Genomic DNA, 14,631 nt, shown 5'->3' with positions numbered 1-14,631 from the left:
CTCATGAAATTGAAATCTAACACTTGTTCTTATTTTTTCTTTTTAAACTTATCTTTATTGTTGCATGTATTACAGATAACCCCCTTTACCCCCCCCATCGACCCCCTCCTCCCTGCTCCTGCCCTAGTCCTGCCTTCCCCACACTGTTGTCTGTGTCCATCGGTGATACATACATGCATAGAAGTTCTTTGGTTTATCTCTTCCCGCCCTCCCTCCCCCTTCCTTTTGAGGTTCATCAGTCTAACAAACAATTGGCACTTAATTCCTTCACCTTTTTCACCCCTCCCCTCAGCTCCCTCCCATCTGGCAACCAACAAAAAGTTCTTTGTAACTATGAGTCTGTTTCTGTTCTGCTTGCTCATTTTGTTTGTAGATTCAATTGTTGATAGATATGTATTTATTGCCATTTTATTGTTCATGTTTTTGTTCTTCTTCAAGAAGACCTGTCAAGCCCTGGCTGGTTTTGCTCAGTGGTTAGAGCATTGGCCCATGGTCCAGAGAGACCCAGGTTTGGTTCCTGCTAAGAGCATGTACCTCAGTTGCAGTTTATCCCCGGCCCCGTTTGGGGTCATGCGGGTGGCAGCCAGTGGATGTGTCTCTCTCACATCAATGTTTCTCTCGCTCTCTTCCTCCCTCTCTCCCTCTTGCTCTATCTGAAGATGAATGCAAAAATGTCCTTGGGTGAGGATAAAAAAAAAAGAGAGAGAAGACCCATCAACATGTCATATAATACTGGTTTGGTGGTGATGAACTCCTTTAGCTTTTTCTCATCTGGGAAACCCTTTATTTGTCCATTGATTGTAAATGACAGCTTTGCAGGATAGAGTAATCTTAGTTGTAGGTTGTTGCTTTTCATCACTCCGAATATCTCTTGCCACTCCCTTCTGGCCTGCAAACTTCCTTTCGAGAAATCAGCTGGGAGCTCCCTTGTAGGTAACTAACTGCTTTTCTGTTGCTGCTTTTAAGATTCTCTCTTTGTCTTTAACTTTTTGCATTTTCTAACACTTGTTCTTAAATTCAAACTAGAACATTATGAGAAAAGCCTACAGGCTCTGACCAGTGATGGGGAGGCTTTGCTGCTCAGGGAAGAAAGCCTACTGTATCCTTTCCCTCTGTAAGGGGGTTACGTAGAAGGCATCATCCCATTTTCCCAGGAAGAAAGCTGGTTCAAAGGGGTTCCTATCTTGAGTGCCTGCTACCTTGTTTTACGTCTACTAGATATTCCATTTTAAATATCTGTTCACTGACTGACTGAGGCACCGTATAGTTGGTAGAGGAGAGAAGAAAACAGAAGTATTAAGTTTTAGGTATAACGTCTGCATCTGTCTAGTTCACCATGCTGGGGAAGTCTTCCTTTTTTACTCAGTCTAGGCACTAGATTTCTGCCACCCCTCCGAGGCTGCCCACCCAGGAGCAGCCTCTGGGCTTATCTTGCCACCATGGACTTGAATGGCGCAGCCAGAGGTGTGGTATAAATTAATGGTGTGGAGCCAATAAAAACGACAGCTGAAGTAGAAGGCCTCTCTCCCTTCTCCATGCAGAAAAGCAGTGAGGTGGGAAGCCAGGTATGGGCACTGTGGCAGGGAGTGACTGATGTCATCATCAGGTATGGGAGTTGTGCATCTTTCCTGTCCAGCTGCTTCCTAATGACATTTTTCCCTCTTCATTTCTTCTCCTTTCCATAAGAAAGCTCAGCGTGGAATGAAACTCAAAGTCCAGGTCTGAGTTGAATGGAGGATTTATTATAAGTGTTATTTGTGTTTTTTAAAATGAAAGCTTCCTCATACGTTGCCCCACGTTATATAAATGATTTACATTTATGAGGACATTTTTTCCGTTTTTGTTTTGTTTTTAAAACAACTGCATTATGCCTTTTGACCACAGGAGGGCAGTAGTGTCACATGTAAAAGATGCCCGCCTTCTGCCTTCTGAACAGATGGCCCATTTGTTAGACTTCATTGGATGTATTTCTCCTTTATTGAAGCACAGGGGAGTTTCACATTTGCAGGTAGAATGGGGGAAGATAGTTACAATTTCATATCGTATTTTTAATCTCTTTGTTTATGCTGATAAAGGTAGCAAAGGCAGTTGATTTACCCTCGTTTTTGCTGTTTTGAGGGATGGGTGTGCTAACAAGCTGGTGTTCATTACCACCGTCAGACCCGGGCAGAAGACATTCTGTTGATTTTGCATTTAATTGGAAATGTCACAAAGATAATATATAAGCCCATCCTTCCTCCGAATCCTCAATACCCTTAGAAATGACTTAAATCTTGCTATTGCCATCAGGAAAAATTTTGCATTTAATCTTTCTCTCTGCGATTAAGTAAGCAGAATGCAGCCACAGCTATCTCTGAAGATGGAACGGTGTGACCTTTCCTTAAACCCCACGGTCATAGGAACCCTGAAGTGTCTCTTTTCTAGGGAGTCCTGTTGGGCTCCTCATGTCCCTGGGCCCCCACAGAAGCAGGAGTTTTGAGCTCAGAGTGAACCAGCTGCCTCTTGCAAAGGAAAATGCAGAGGTATTGCACCAAGATGGACAGTATAGCATCTGTCCTACGAGCATATTTGGCGTGTCACGCTGTATTGGCCCATACAGTGCTGAACAGATTTTTAAATTAGTTGCCGATATGTAAATGCAACGAGTTCTTATTAAAGATCCAGGTTTCTTGCTTTTCTTGAAACACCGGGCAGTTGGGTAGGGCTGGCTGTGCAGTCACGGGGCTTTGTGCCTACGTGTAGTCACCACACAACCGGGTCTCTCCTTCGGTCTCCCCAACACTGAGGAGGGTGCCCACTGAAATCGTCATGTCCAGTTCTTGTTACAGGAAAGAGCAAAGTGATAACTTAATGCCCATGTCTATCTCAAGGCCGAACAATGAAAGATGCAGCGAGGGAAGCCAGATGTCTGAAGAGAGCCCCAATGTAGGCCTCCCGGGGCAGTACTTAGAGAAGCCACCTGGTCTCCCAGGCACCTGGAACTTCGCACCTGGCAGGGCTCCGCCTTGAGGGTGGGCAGGCCCGGGACTGGGCCTGGGTGAAGGGCCTCCCCCTGGTGACCGGTTTATCCCACAGGCCCGGAGGCAGGAGTTTGCAGGCACGGAGCCTCCTAACCAGCACTCTGGCGGGTTGCAGAGACATTGCCCGACAGGGCCGGGGAGAAGGGGACGGGCCTGGGAGACGGGGACGGGAAGGGGGGAGCCCTTCGGATGGGGCCCTGGCCTGGACGCCGCTCCGCGGGCTCCGAAGCGGGGCGATGGCGCCGGGCTCCCCAGGCTGGAGGACCGGCCAGGAAATCCATTCTTGCGCTGCAGGTACATTGGCAAAACGCCCAAAGCAAACAGCAGGGGAAGTTTGCTTTAGTGGAGACAAACTCACAACTTTGCTCTTTCAAAGCCTCTGTTTACAAGTCAAAGCCGAGGCTCAGGCGGGCTTTCCTGGGGTCTCACCTCTGGAGGTGCCCCGCGGGCTCGGGTAACCGGCAGGGGGCGGCTCGGGTGGGGAGCCCGGGCTGCTCACCCCAGGCCCCCAGGGCCCAGTTTGGGAAACAAAGAGGTGAGGAACTCAGCCCTGAGCAGCTGCCGGAGTTGCGCATCACCTGCAGGTTGTGGAGCGAGCATGCTGCCAGGTGCTGGCCGTAGGTAACTGCAGACCCAGAGCAGGTGCAATGAATAGAAGCCCCCGGGTTACTCCAGGCCGGGCGTGGGCTCCTCCACCGGACCGTGTCCAGTGCCACAACCGCAGTGGGTGTATGTCAGCCTGAACTAAAATAACTATAACGAATACAAATATGTAGCCTACAGGTGGAGTTGGATGAATTTGAAAAAGAAGAAAAAAAAACACAACAGCAGAGATCTTATGCAACTGTATTCCAATACATTGGAATGGGGTAAGCTGACGGATGGGGAAGGGAGACCCAGAGGCGCCAGCAGACCTTGGAGTCGGAGTGAGTGATGCTAGCTGGACCTCCGGGGCCTGCAGGTGAAAGTATCTTGGAGATGGTGTAATGCCGCGAAGGTTCTGGAGGCGGCTCTGCCTGGTCTTGGGTCCTGGCTGTGTTGCCTTTTAGTTCTGGGATGTTGGGCAGAGTCCTATTCCTCCCCGAGGGCCCTGTTTCCCTGATGCTGGAAAGGGGACGGAGTGAGGTTAAGCACCTGGCCCAGGAGGTAAATGACCAGGCTGACATGCAGATAGAACTGCCTGGTTCCAAAGCCCCGGCTCTTTGCACTGTACGCAGTGCCATTGAGCAACCCCCACCCCAGCATTTCCTCGGGGCTCAGCTCTCCAGCTCTTCATCCAGGGCATCCGGCCTCTGCGGCGAATGTTGTGATCCCTCAACTCAGGAAACTCCCCGCTTCTGTCCGTCCAGTTCTTTGTAATCTGGTCCTGATGCTCCTCAAACGGAGTCTGGCTCTTCTCAGCTCTCATTTCTCTTTAATCTCTGCTTGTCTTGGGGCCTTTATCGTAGGCCCACCCGCTTTCTGCATCCCCCACCCTACCCCCAGAGCCGATGGGGGTGGTTTTTCTGCCCCCTGCATTTCTCTGATCTATTCACTTGTCCGTCGACGCCTTGCGGTTCTCAGTGGACAAATACGAAAATGATTGCTTGTGTAAAGGGAGTTTTATGCTAATGCACTTTATAAACCTGTCGGAGGGCTATTGCATTCAGGGTTTCTCCAACCATTTGGACCTAGGAATGTACAACTTCCTTCTTTCCTTTTCCTTCTTCTCTTTTCATATTTATGGGGCCAGAAGGTCATGACACGTGTCCTGGAGACTGCAGCTCTGACCATCACAGTTGAGGTTGTTGCATTCCTAAGTGGGGGGGCTAAGACCACACCCTGGTCCCAGTTCTCTCCCTGGGTGGGTCAGCCCTGCCGAGGCTCTGCCGGGAACTCCTATGTTGCGTCTAGAACTGTGCTCTTACCATCTCCCCTGGTAATCAAGTCCCTGTCTTTTTTTCATCTTTTAATTTTGTTTTTCAGTCACAGTTCCCATTTGATATCATTTTGTCTTAGTTTCAGGTGTAGAGCAGAGCAGTTTTTCTAAATCTAAGGGATGGGGCGATGGAAAGCTAGCAGCTTTCTGGAGAGAACAGTGCGCGTTGCGAAGCTGAACTCTCCTGCCTCCCTTGTCTGTGCTTCTAGGGCTTGAACTGTGTTTCCTTCATTCTTCTATCCCAGCCTCTACCTGAGCCTGGTGCAACTAACTAGTTGTTAGTAACAGGAAGGAGCAAAGGGAAGGCCAAATGTGACAGGCATGTCATTGAGGTGGTTTCCCCAGGAAGCCCCAGGTCTGTTCCCCAGTCATCGCTGGGGGAAGGGACTGAACGGGGGGGGGGGGGGAACAGACACATGCCCAGTAAAGTTGAGGTGACATCGGAAAGGCACTGCTTATCAGTCACACCTGGGAAGAGTCATTGGCCAGATGGGCGTGGCCACTGCAAGCATGGGATGCTCTGAGATATTGAATCCTCGAACCAAAGCAGTTTGCTCCCTTCGCTCTCCTGGGGCAGGGGACCCGCTCTGTTGGCTCCCCTGCCTGCGCCCACATGGCGACTGTCATGACACATGCACCAGCTCCCAGTGAGGAAGAGGATACCCCAACTTCCCCGATAGCAGGACGACTTCTCATTTTTTCGAAAGTTTTATGAGAGCTGCTTTTCAGTATCAGATTGGAATTCCAGTTCTTGACCTTTGGGGCTTAAAGCTGCAGATTAGAGAAGACAGATCTCAGAGTTAATCTCTCTCCTCTCTCTCTCTCTCTCTCTCTCTCTCTCTCTCTCTCTCTCACTCAGTGACTGACATCTGGGGACACCGCATCTTCACTTCTCTCTGAAGATGTTGGACAAAACGAAAACTGTGAGCAGGAGGATCCTACGCGTATTGATGTATCAGACAGTGTCTCCGGAAACAGATGTTTTATGCCGAAATTCCTCTTGATGGCACTGAAGCCTTAACTATCATCACAAATCCTGGCTTTCACATTCCAAATGCTATTATCTAGGTTAGCTCATCTGTATTCAAAAGATCAATGTTGCATTATTACAAAGATCCTTTCAAGTGTAAAAAGGATGGCACTTCATTACAGAAAGTAAAAGAAACTAATCAAACTTTCTTGGTGAAATCATTGACTTTTTTAAGTAAAGGGCAAATTTAAGAATTTGAAAGTCCGAGATGCGGGAGAACGGGGTGGTTGGGGCTCACTCTGGCCTGTGCCTGGCCGTGGCGTGTGAGTCTTGGCTAAACCTAAAGAAGAAAGAGGCAGTGTTTGAAAAAGTCTCAGTGCTCGAAGCTCTTTTCATTTCTTCTGTCATTGCTTTGTGGTGCAGCTTGGAAAAAATGAGCTGGTGGGAAGGCTTAGAGACAATGCATGATGCGCGATACACAGGCAACCCTTAACACTGACCTGGTTCATAGAAGGTGTTAGGAAAACACGGGTAAATATTTATTCATTGTCTCAACTCTAATTTCAACAAACAGTTCTTTAAAAAAAAAAATGTTTATTTTTTTCTCTATTGATTTTAGAGAGAGAAGAAGGGAGAGGGAGAGAGAGATGGAAATACTGATGAGAGAGAACATTGATTGGCCGCCTCCTGCATGCCTGCCCCACACTGGGGATTTGGCCCACAACCTGGGCAGGTGCCCTGACTGGGAATCAAACTGAGGAACTCTTGGTGCCTGGGTCCATGCTCAACCACTGAGCCACACCGGCCAGGCTCGACAGACAGTTGTTGTTGCTTATGGTGGACAGTTGGGTTTTCTATACAGGCAGAATATTTCCTAGGGAGTGGTTTGGGATGACACCTGTGGACGGGAGGGGCGTGGGTTGGAGTAGTGAGAGGTGAGCCACAATGCATGCCCCTGTCCACACGCCCACGAAGGAGGGGCTCTTCGCTGGGTGGCCTTTCAGAACCTCTGCTCCAAGGAGGAGGGAGCTGCCCGATGTCACTGCGTGCAAGCAGACAACCCTGGAAAAGGCTTGACTTAAGCAAGCCGGTGGTTCAGCAGGGTGATCCCCTCGGGGTAATGGTAGTTGAGGAACTGTTTGCCCCCAGTACTGCTGGCAGCCTGGGCAAAAACTCCTTTTCATTTCTGAAAGGAGGCTCTGGGCAGCTCATCACAGTGTCCACTTACTCTGAACATCTTGAAAGAAAACGTTCATTGGCCGAGGTCTGGGACAGACGGAGCTGGGGCGGGTGCTGATGTCGGTGAATAAGTAACACTCCCTGCCTCCAAGGCCTTTCTGATCTTGCTGAGATTTGCTGGTTATTCTGCTCTTCCAAGTGCTGTGCTTGTATTCCCCAATTTAATCCACTCAGCCCTATGAGATAGCTGGAGCTCTTGCCCTCCTTCTACAGATGGGGAAACTGAGGCATGGGTGGTGAAGCTTGGGGCAGTGGCTGCCACCTACACGACCAACCAGGGCCAGGGATAAATTGCAACCGAGGTACATGCCCTTAGCGGGAACCGAACCCGGGTCTCTCTGGACCGCAGGCTGACGCTCTAACTGCTGAGACAAACTGGCCAGGGCTCATGGGCTTCTTGTAGCTTATGTGTGAGAAGGTAAGAAACTCATCAACTTTTTATATGAACGGCATGATGAAATGATGAGATTTCAGATAGACGGTGTTAGATAAAATATGTTTGAAAAAATTGATGTCACCTGTTCTTGTGTTTTTATTATTTATTTATTTATTTTTTATCCTCACCCAAGGACATTTTTGCATTTATCTTTAGATAGAGTGGGAGGGAGAGAGGGAGGAAGAGAGAGAAACATCGATGTGAGAGAGACATATTGCCTGGTTGCCACCCGCACGACCCAACTGGGGCCGGGGACAAACTGCAACCGAGGTACATGCCCTTAGTGGGAACCGAACCCGGGTCTCTTGGGACCACAGGCCGACTCTCTAACCACTGAGCAAAACTGGCCAGGGCTTGTTCTTGTGTTTTAATGTGGCAACGAGGAAAATTTAGTTACTTAGTGGCTGGTAGTTGAAGCTCCCATTTTATTTTTACTCGTCAGAGTTGCCCTGGAGTAGCTGAGAGTCTTCTGAGAAAATCCTGTGCCTTTTGGTATTGGGATCAGGTTCTTTTTTTTTAAATTTTTTATTTTATTTTATTTTTTTTTATCCTCACCTGAGGACATTTTTCGATATTTTGTTCAGATAGAGTGGGAGGGAGAGAGAGGAAGAGAGAGAGAGAGAGAGAAACATCGATGTGAAAGCGACACATTGAGTGGTTGCCACCACATGACCCAACCAGGGCCGGGGACAAACTGCAACCAAGGTACGTGCCCTTAGCGGGAACCGAACCCAGGTCTCTCCAGACCGCAGGCCGATGCTCTTACTGCTGAGCCAAACTGGCCAGGGCTGGATCAGGTTCTTTTAATATTCTTCACTTAATCTGTATTTATTTTTATCCTTACCCGAGGACATTTTTTGTATTTATCATCAGGTAGAGGGGGAGGGAGAGAAGGGGGAAGAGAAAGAGAGAGAAACATCGATGTGAGAAGCACACATCGAGTGGCTCCCATCCACATGATCCCAACCAGGGCGGGGGATGAACTGCAGCTGAGGTACGTGCCCTTAGCTGGAACCGAACCTGGGACTCTCTGGTCAACAGGCTGATGCTCTAACCGCTGAGCCAAACCGGCCAGGGCAATTTCTATTTATTAATAGGGATTTTACCCACCAAATAGCCACTACTTGCTGGTTGTTTTCTGGTGGTGGAAAACTAGGTAGAGGCCGCCTGAGTGAGATGCATTGAAGTTCTGTTGTTGCAGGGGAACAAGGTCACCTACTTGAAATTAATCAACCGGTTTCAAATACCAGGAAGGGACGGTTCACCCTCTGCTTTCTAGTTTCGTCGTGTAAACGGTTGTTTAGAGCCCTGCCAGTGGAACCAACCCAACCTTTTTCCTCTCAGAAGTTAAAAGCAATTTATTTTTATTTTTGGCAAATCCTGAGAAGCCCTCGTACGTCCAACTCCTTCACCCCGACGCCCTACCTGTGTCGTGTTTCGGGCTTCTGAGTGGAGAGGTGGGAAATTCAGTTGTCTTGGTTTCCCACAAGATTTGGATGGGACCCTTCTGATTCCAGTTGGGGAGCCCATCTGTCCCCACGTGATACATTTTATTTCAAATGAGTCAGAAATCCCAGCGCTAAACTTGGCCAAAGGAGCACGGATCATGTGGACTCCACCCAAAACCGTATAAATCATCCCCGAATCATGCCAAACTGGGCCCCCACACTGGGCACAGACTTTCCAGTCTGGTCCTGGGATTTGCCAGAAGGCTGGGGGACCACAAGGATGTGTGGGATTCATCTGGCTCTTGTCCCAACTTCTGTGGTTAGTGAAGTTGTCTGATCTGGGACTGGGTGTAAACATGGCTTGTGGATTCAGAAGACACCAAATCCCCTTGAAGGGTCATTTCCAAGCCCCTGCAGTAAACACCCCCACAAATAGCTGTTTGTCCAGCCACCTGACCTTCTCCATAACCCCCGATCCCCACCAGGAATGAATATCCAGAGACAAGTTGTAAATATGTATATTAAGTATTCCAATTGATTTCTCTCTCAATATATTTTTTTTTATCCTCACCTGAGGATATTTTTCCATATTTTGTACAGATAGAGTGGGAGGGAGAGAGAGGAAGGGAGAGAGAGAGAGAAACATCGACGTGAAGGGACACATCGAGTGGCTGCCACCCGCACGACCAACCAGGGCCGGGGACAAACTGCAACCGAAGTACGTGCCCTTAGCGGGAACCGAACCCGGGTCTCTCCGGACCGCAGGCCGACGCTCTAACCGCTGAGCCAAACCGGCCAGGGCTCAATATTTTTAATATTAACATTTTGATGATAAGCCTAAATTGGGCCCCTGATTGAATGACGTTTTATATTTTTCTGACGAGATACGCAAGGGCTGCCTTATTTGGTAGACTGACCCTTGAATATAGCAACAATGTGTTTTTTCTTTTTAATTTATTTTAAATTATTATTGTTTTTTTATTGAATTTGTTGATGGTAGCCATTCTGACAGGTGTGAGGTGATATCTCATTGTGGTTTTAATTTGCATCTCTCTGATGATCAATGATGCTGAGCATCTTTTCATGTGTCTATTGGCCATCTCTATGTCCTCTTTGGAGAAGTGTCTATTCAGGTCCTTTGCCCATTTCTTTTTTTTTTCCTTTATTTTTTTATCCTCACCTGAGGACATTTTTCCATTTTTTGTTCAGATAAAGTGGGAGGGAGAGAGAGAGAGAGAGAGACGTGAAAGGGACACATCGAGTGGCTGCCACCCACACGACCCAACCAGGGCCGGGGACAAACTGCAACCGAGGTACACGCCCTTAGCGGGAACCAAACCCGGGTCTCTCTGCACTGTAGGCTGATGCTCTAACTGCTGAGCCAAACCAGTCAGGGCCCTTTGCCCATTTCTTAATTGGATAGTTTGTTTGTTTGTTTTGGTGTTATTTTATAAGTTCTTTTTTTATTTTTATTATTATTTTTTTATCCTCACCCGAGGACATTTTTTTCCATTTTTTGTTCAGATAGAGTGGGAGGAAGAGAGAGGAAGAGAGAGAGAGAAACATCGACGTGAAAGGGACACATCGAGTGGCTGCCACCCGCACAACCAGCCAGGGCCAGGGACAAACTGCAACCGAGCTACATGCCCTTAGTGGGAACCGAACCCGGGTCTCTCTGGACCACAGGCCGATGCTCTAACCGCTGAGGCAAACCAGGTAGGGCTATAACTTCTTTATAAATTTTGAATATTAACCCCTTATCAGATATATCATATATTCTCCCACTCAGTGGGTTATCTTTTCATTTTGTCGAATTAGGATAATGCTGGCCTCATAAAATGAGCATGGGATTCTTCCCTCCTCTTGAGTTTTTGGAATAGTTTCAGGATAGGTATTAGTTCTTCTCTGACTGTTTGGTAAAATTCACCTGTGAAGCCGTTGAGTCCAGGACTTTAGTTTGTTGGGAGTTTTTTTTATTAATGCGTCAATTTCATTAGTTGTAATCTGTCTATTCAGATTCTCTGGTTCTTCTTGATTCAGTTTTGGAAGATTGTATGTTTCTAGAAATTTATCCATTTTGTCCGGATTTTCCAATTTGTTGGTACATAGTTCAGAATATTTTCTAAAAACCTTTTCCTTCCATTTCTAATTTCCTAATAGTTTTCCCAATAACTGGCATCCACGCTGGGCTTCTCATAAACTCATCATTCACTAGATCCTTGAAATCTTTATTTCACAAACGGTTATAAGGTCTCGTGTTTGTATAAATTTCTTTCTGCATTGAAAGGCAGAATCTGATTTTCTCTAATAGACATTTTATTCCGTTGATGTCAAATGGTTATTCTTTTCGGAGTAGCTACCTTAGAACGTTTGACGGGTGTAGTCACAGATCAGAAAGAGTCTGTGGCTTTGCTTGCTTTGGCCAATCTACTGCAGCTAGACTGAGCTTCCTACAATATAAATCTGTTTGTTGTTCCCCTGCATTGGGAAAAGTCTTACTTTTATGCATGATCTACAAGATTTTCCAACATGTTTCTTGACCACACTGCCACTCTCATTCTTAACTTGTTGTGTGTGTGCGTGTGGGTAACAGCATACTTCTGTTGAAGAAAGTCATTGAGAGGATATAACCTTTGGTTGACCTGTGAGCTGGACCCAGGCAATTAGAGGCTTCTCACCCCCTCCTCTGTCCTTGGAATGTACATTTTGCCCACCCTCCCCGCACTAGGAACTGCTGGGAGGATGCAGCCTTGAGAGAGAAGAGCATTGTTGAGGTGGTCTGGACCGTGCATGGTTCTGAGCTCCGTTAAGACCTCTATATAAGCTTTTAAGATATGGAAGGTGGGTGAAGAGATAAACTTACCTTGCAACTACCCAAGACAAGCCTTGCACATACGTTCCCTTGCTTATTCCAAGCAGCCGCCTGCCAGTCGGGAGTGGTCTGCCTCTTTCTTTTGCTTGTCCTTGACCTCTGTGCACAAGGGTCAGTTGTAGATGTCAACGGGGAAGCTCTTGAGTTTGCAAACCAACGGCTTCCTTTGAAAACTTTCTGATCATGTGTTTATTGATAGAGTGGAACACAACTGTAGAATAAATTGATTTTCTATTAAGCCAGTTTCTGAATTAAAAAAAAAAAATTTGTTCTAATAGTTTTTCCATCGAGTAATCTGGATTTTCTATAATCACCGTGTCCTTGCCCTTGAATAATAATAGTCATGTTTTTCCTTTCCAAGGTTATGCATGTTATTTCTTGTTGAGTGGTCTGCCCTCTAGTTCAATGTTGAACAGAAGTGGTCGGTCGGGCAGCCTTGGCTTTTTTTTCTGACTTGAAAGGAAACACTTCTGACTTTTCATCATTGAGTATTCTGTTTGCTGCAGGGTTTTGTTTCAAGGTACTCTTTATCAGGTTAAGGGAGTGTCTTTCTCTTTCCCAGTTTGCTTTATTTTCCATGCCTGATCGAATATTGAATTTTATGAGGTCTCTTTTCTGCATTAACTCATGATCACAATCCTCTTCTTGCCTTTAATTATTAATATGATGAGTTACAATGATAGGTTTCTATAGTTTAATCCATGCTGCCTGCCTTTTTATTGCTGAGTAGTATTTCATTTATGGATAGATCACACTTTGTTTATCCACTTACTTGTTGATGGACATCTGTGCTGTTTGCAGTGTTTGGCTATTAAAAATAAGCTGTTATGAATATTTATGTACAAATCTGTGTGTGAACATACGTTTTCCTTTTCCCTGAGTGAACACCTTGGTATAGAAGTGCTGGATCATATGATAGGGGAATGTTTAATTTAAAAAAATAACTGCTATGCTGTTTTCTAAAGTGCATGTACTATTTCATATGTCCGTCAGTAACCGTGGGTTTCACTTGTTCCACATCCTTACCTTTACTTGGTATGAATATCTTTAAAAGTTTAGCCATTCTGATCTCTGTATTATGTTAGCTTATGATTTTAATTCATGTTTTCCATCTTTTCATGGGTTTCTCAGCTATTTGTACACCCTTTTTATGAAGTGTATTTCAAAGTCTTGGCTTATTTTGAAGATTGGGTTGTTTTCTTACTATTGAGTTGTAGTGTTCTTTATGTGTATTCTGGCTGTACATGCTTTCTCTGATATGTTTTTGGAATATTTTCTCTGAGTCTGTGACTTGCGTTTTCATTTTTTAAAATGATATCTTTTGAAAAACAAATTTGTCTAGTTTTGAAGTCTAATTTATCATTGTTTACTTTTATGGCTTGTGTCTTATATGTTCTAACTAAAAACTTATCTACCTCAAGGTTGTAAAGATTCTTTTGTTTTGTGCTAGGAGCTTTATAATTTTAGGCGTTATATGAAAGTTTATGACCCGTTTTAAATTAATATTTTTGTACGGTGCAAGGTAGGGGGTTGGTGTTATTGATTTTTTTTCGCCAATTCCTTTTAAAAAATTTTAACTTTTTATTGTTGAAAGTATTACAGATATCCCCCTTTCTCCCCCATTAACCCCCCCTCACCAATTCTTTTAAAAAAACATTTTTATATCTATGCTCAGTGAGTTGGCTGTATTTTTTTTTCGTTGTAATTAAAAAAAATCTGTTTTGAGATAAAGTTGTTCCTGTCTCATAAAATGAATTAGAGGGCTTGCTGCCTTTTTCTATTCTCTGCCGTAGTTTGTATGACATTAAGATTACTTATTCCCTAAAAGCGGGAAAACTGACCTTTTAAACAGTCTCAGTGTTTGTCTGGTTCTGTGTGTGTATAAATATTGATTTAATTTTAAAGTGCTATTATTCTTTTTTTATCCTCACCCAAGAGTATGTTTTTTAAAAAAATTGATTTTAGAATGAGAGGAAGGGAGAGAAAGAGAAAGAGAGAGAGAGAGAGGGAGGGAGAGAGAGAGAGAGAAACATCGATGCGAGAGAGAAATATCTGTTGCACCCCGACCGGGCGATGAATCTGCAACCTAGGTATGTGCCCTGGCTGGGAATCAAACCAGTAACCTTTTGGTGCATAGAGAGATGCTCTAATCAACTGAGCCATCCAGCCAGAGTTTAAAATGCTGTTGTTCTATTTATATTCACTATGTCTTCATTAGACATATTTAAGTTATATTTTCACCGAAAGTTGTTTATTTTTATGTATTAAAATTATTAAAACAAAGGCATTATGTTTTAGTTTTTTTTTTTACCCTTTTTTCTTTTTTGTAGGGTGGGAAGTAAATGAATAGAGCAATGCTTTCTATCCAATCATCTCTCTTCACCTGTGTTTCAATGTCCCAAAGTTTAATAAACTGAATTCAACTCTTTGGAGACAGAAAAAAAAAAAAAAAAAAAATATATATATATATATATATATATATATATTTACCAGACTGGCTCATTGCTGTCAATTGAGAGCTTCCACCAAACCTTGCTTACCACTGTAGACTCTGGCACAAGCACCAGAACCCGAGAGCTGAATAAACTGGTGTAGCTTGAGTTCGGTCCAATAGCAAGGCTGTCGGCTCTGTCTGCAGGATGCACCCGGCCACTGCTCCTCATCTCTCGTGCTACCCTTCCATCCTCTCGACGCATCTCACCTCGCCTGGACTTCTGCCACAGACTCT

At 45.3% G+C, this 14,631-nt stretch overlaps 1 pseudogene; it reads right to left on the bottom strand.

Annotated features, from left to right (window-relative positions):
* Nucleotides 1-14,225: 14,225 nt before the first annotated feature.
* Nucleotides 14,226-14,336, bottom strand: LOC118616671 (annotated as a pseudogene).
* Between the last annotated feature and the right edge of the window lie 295 nt (nucleotides 14,337-14,631).

The sequence above is a fragment of the Molossus molossus genome, unplaced genomic scaffold (assembly GCF_014108415.1).
Source record: "Molossus molossus isolate mMolMol1 unplaced genomic scaffold, mMolMol1.p scaffold_m16_p_4, whole genome shotgun sequence".
Classification (NCBI taxonomy): domain Eukaryota; kingdom Metazoa; phylum Chordata; class Mammalia; order Chiroptera; family Molossidae; genus Molossus; species Molossus molossus.
Note: the sequence above shows the minus strand (reverse complement) of the source record. Positions and strands in the feature narration are given on the sequence as shown.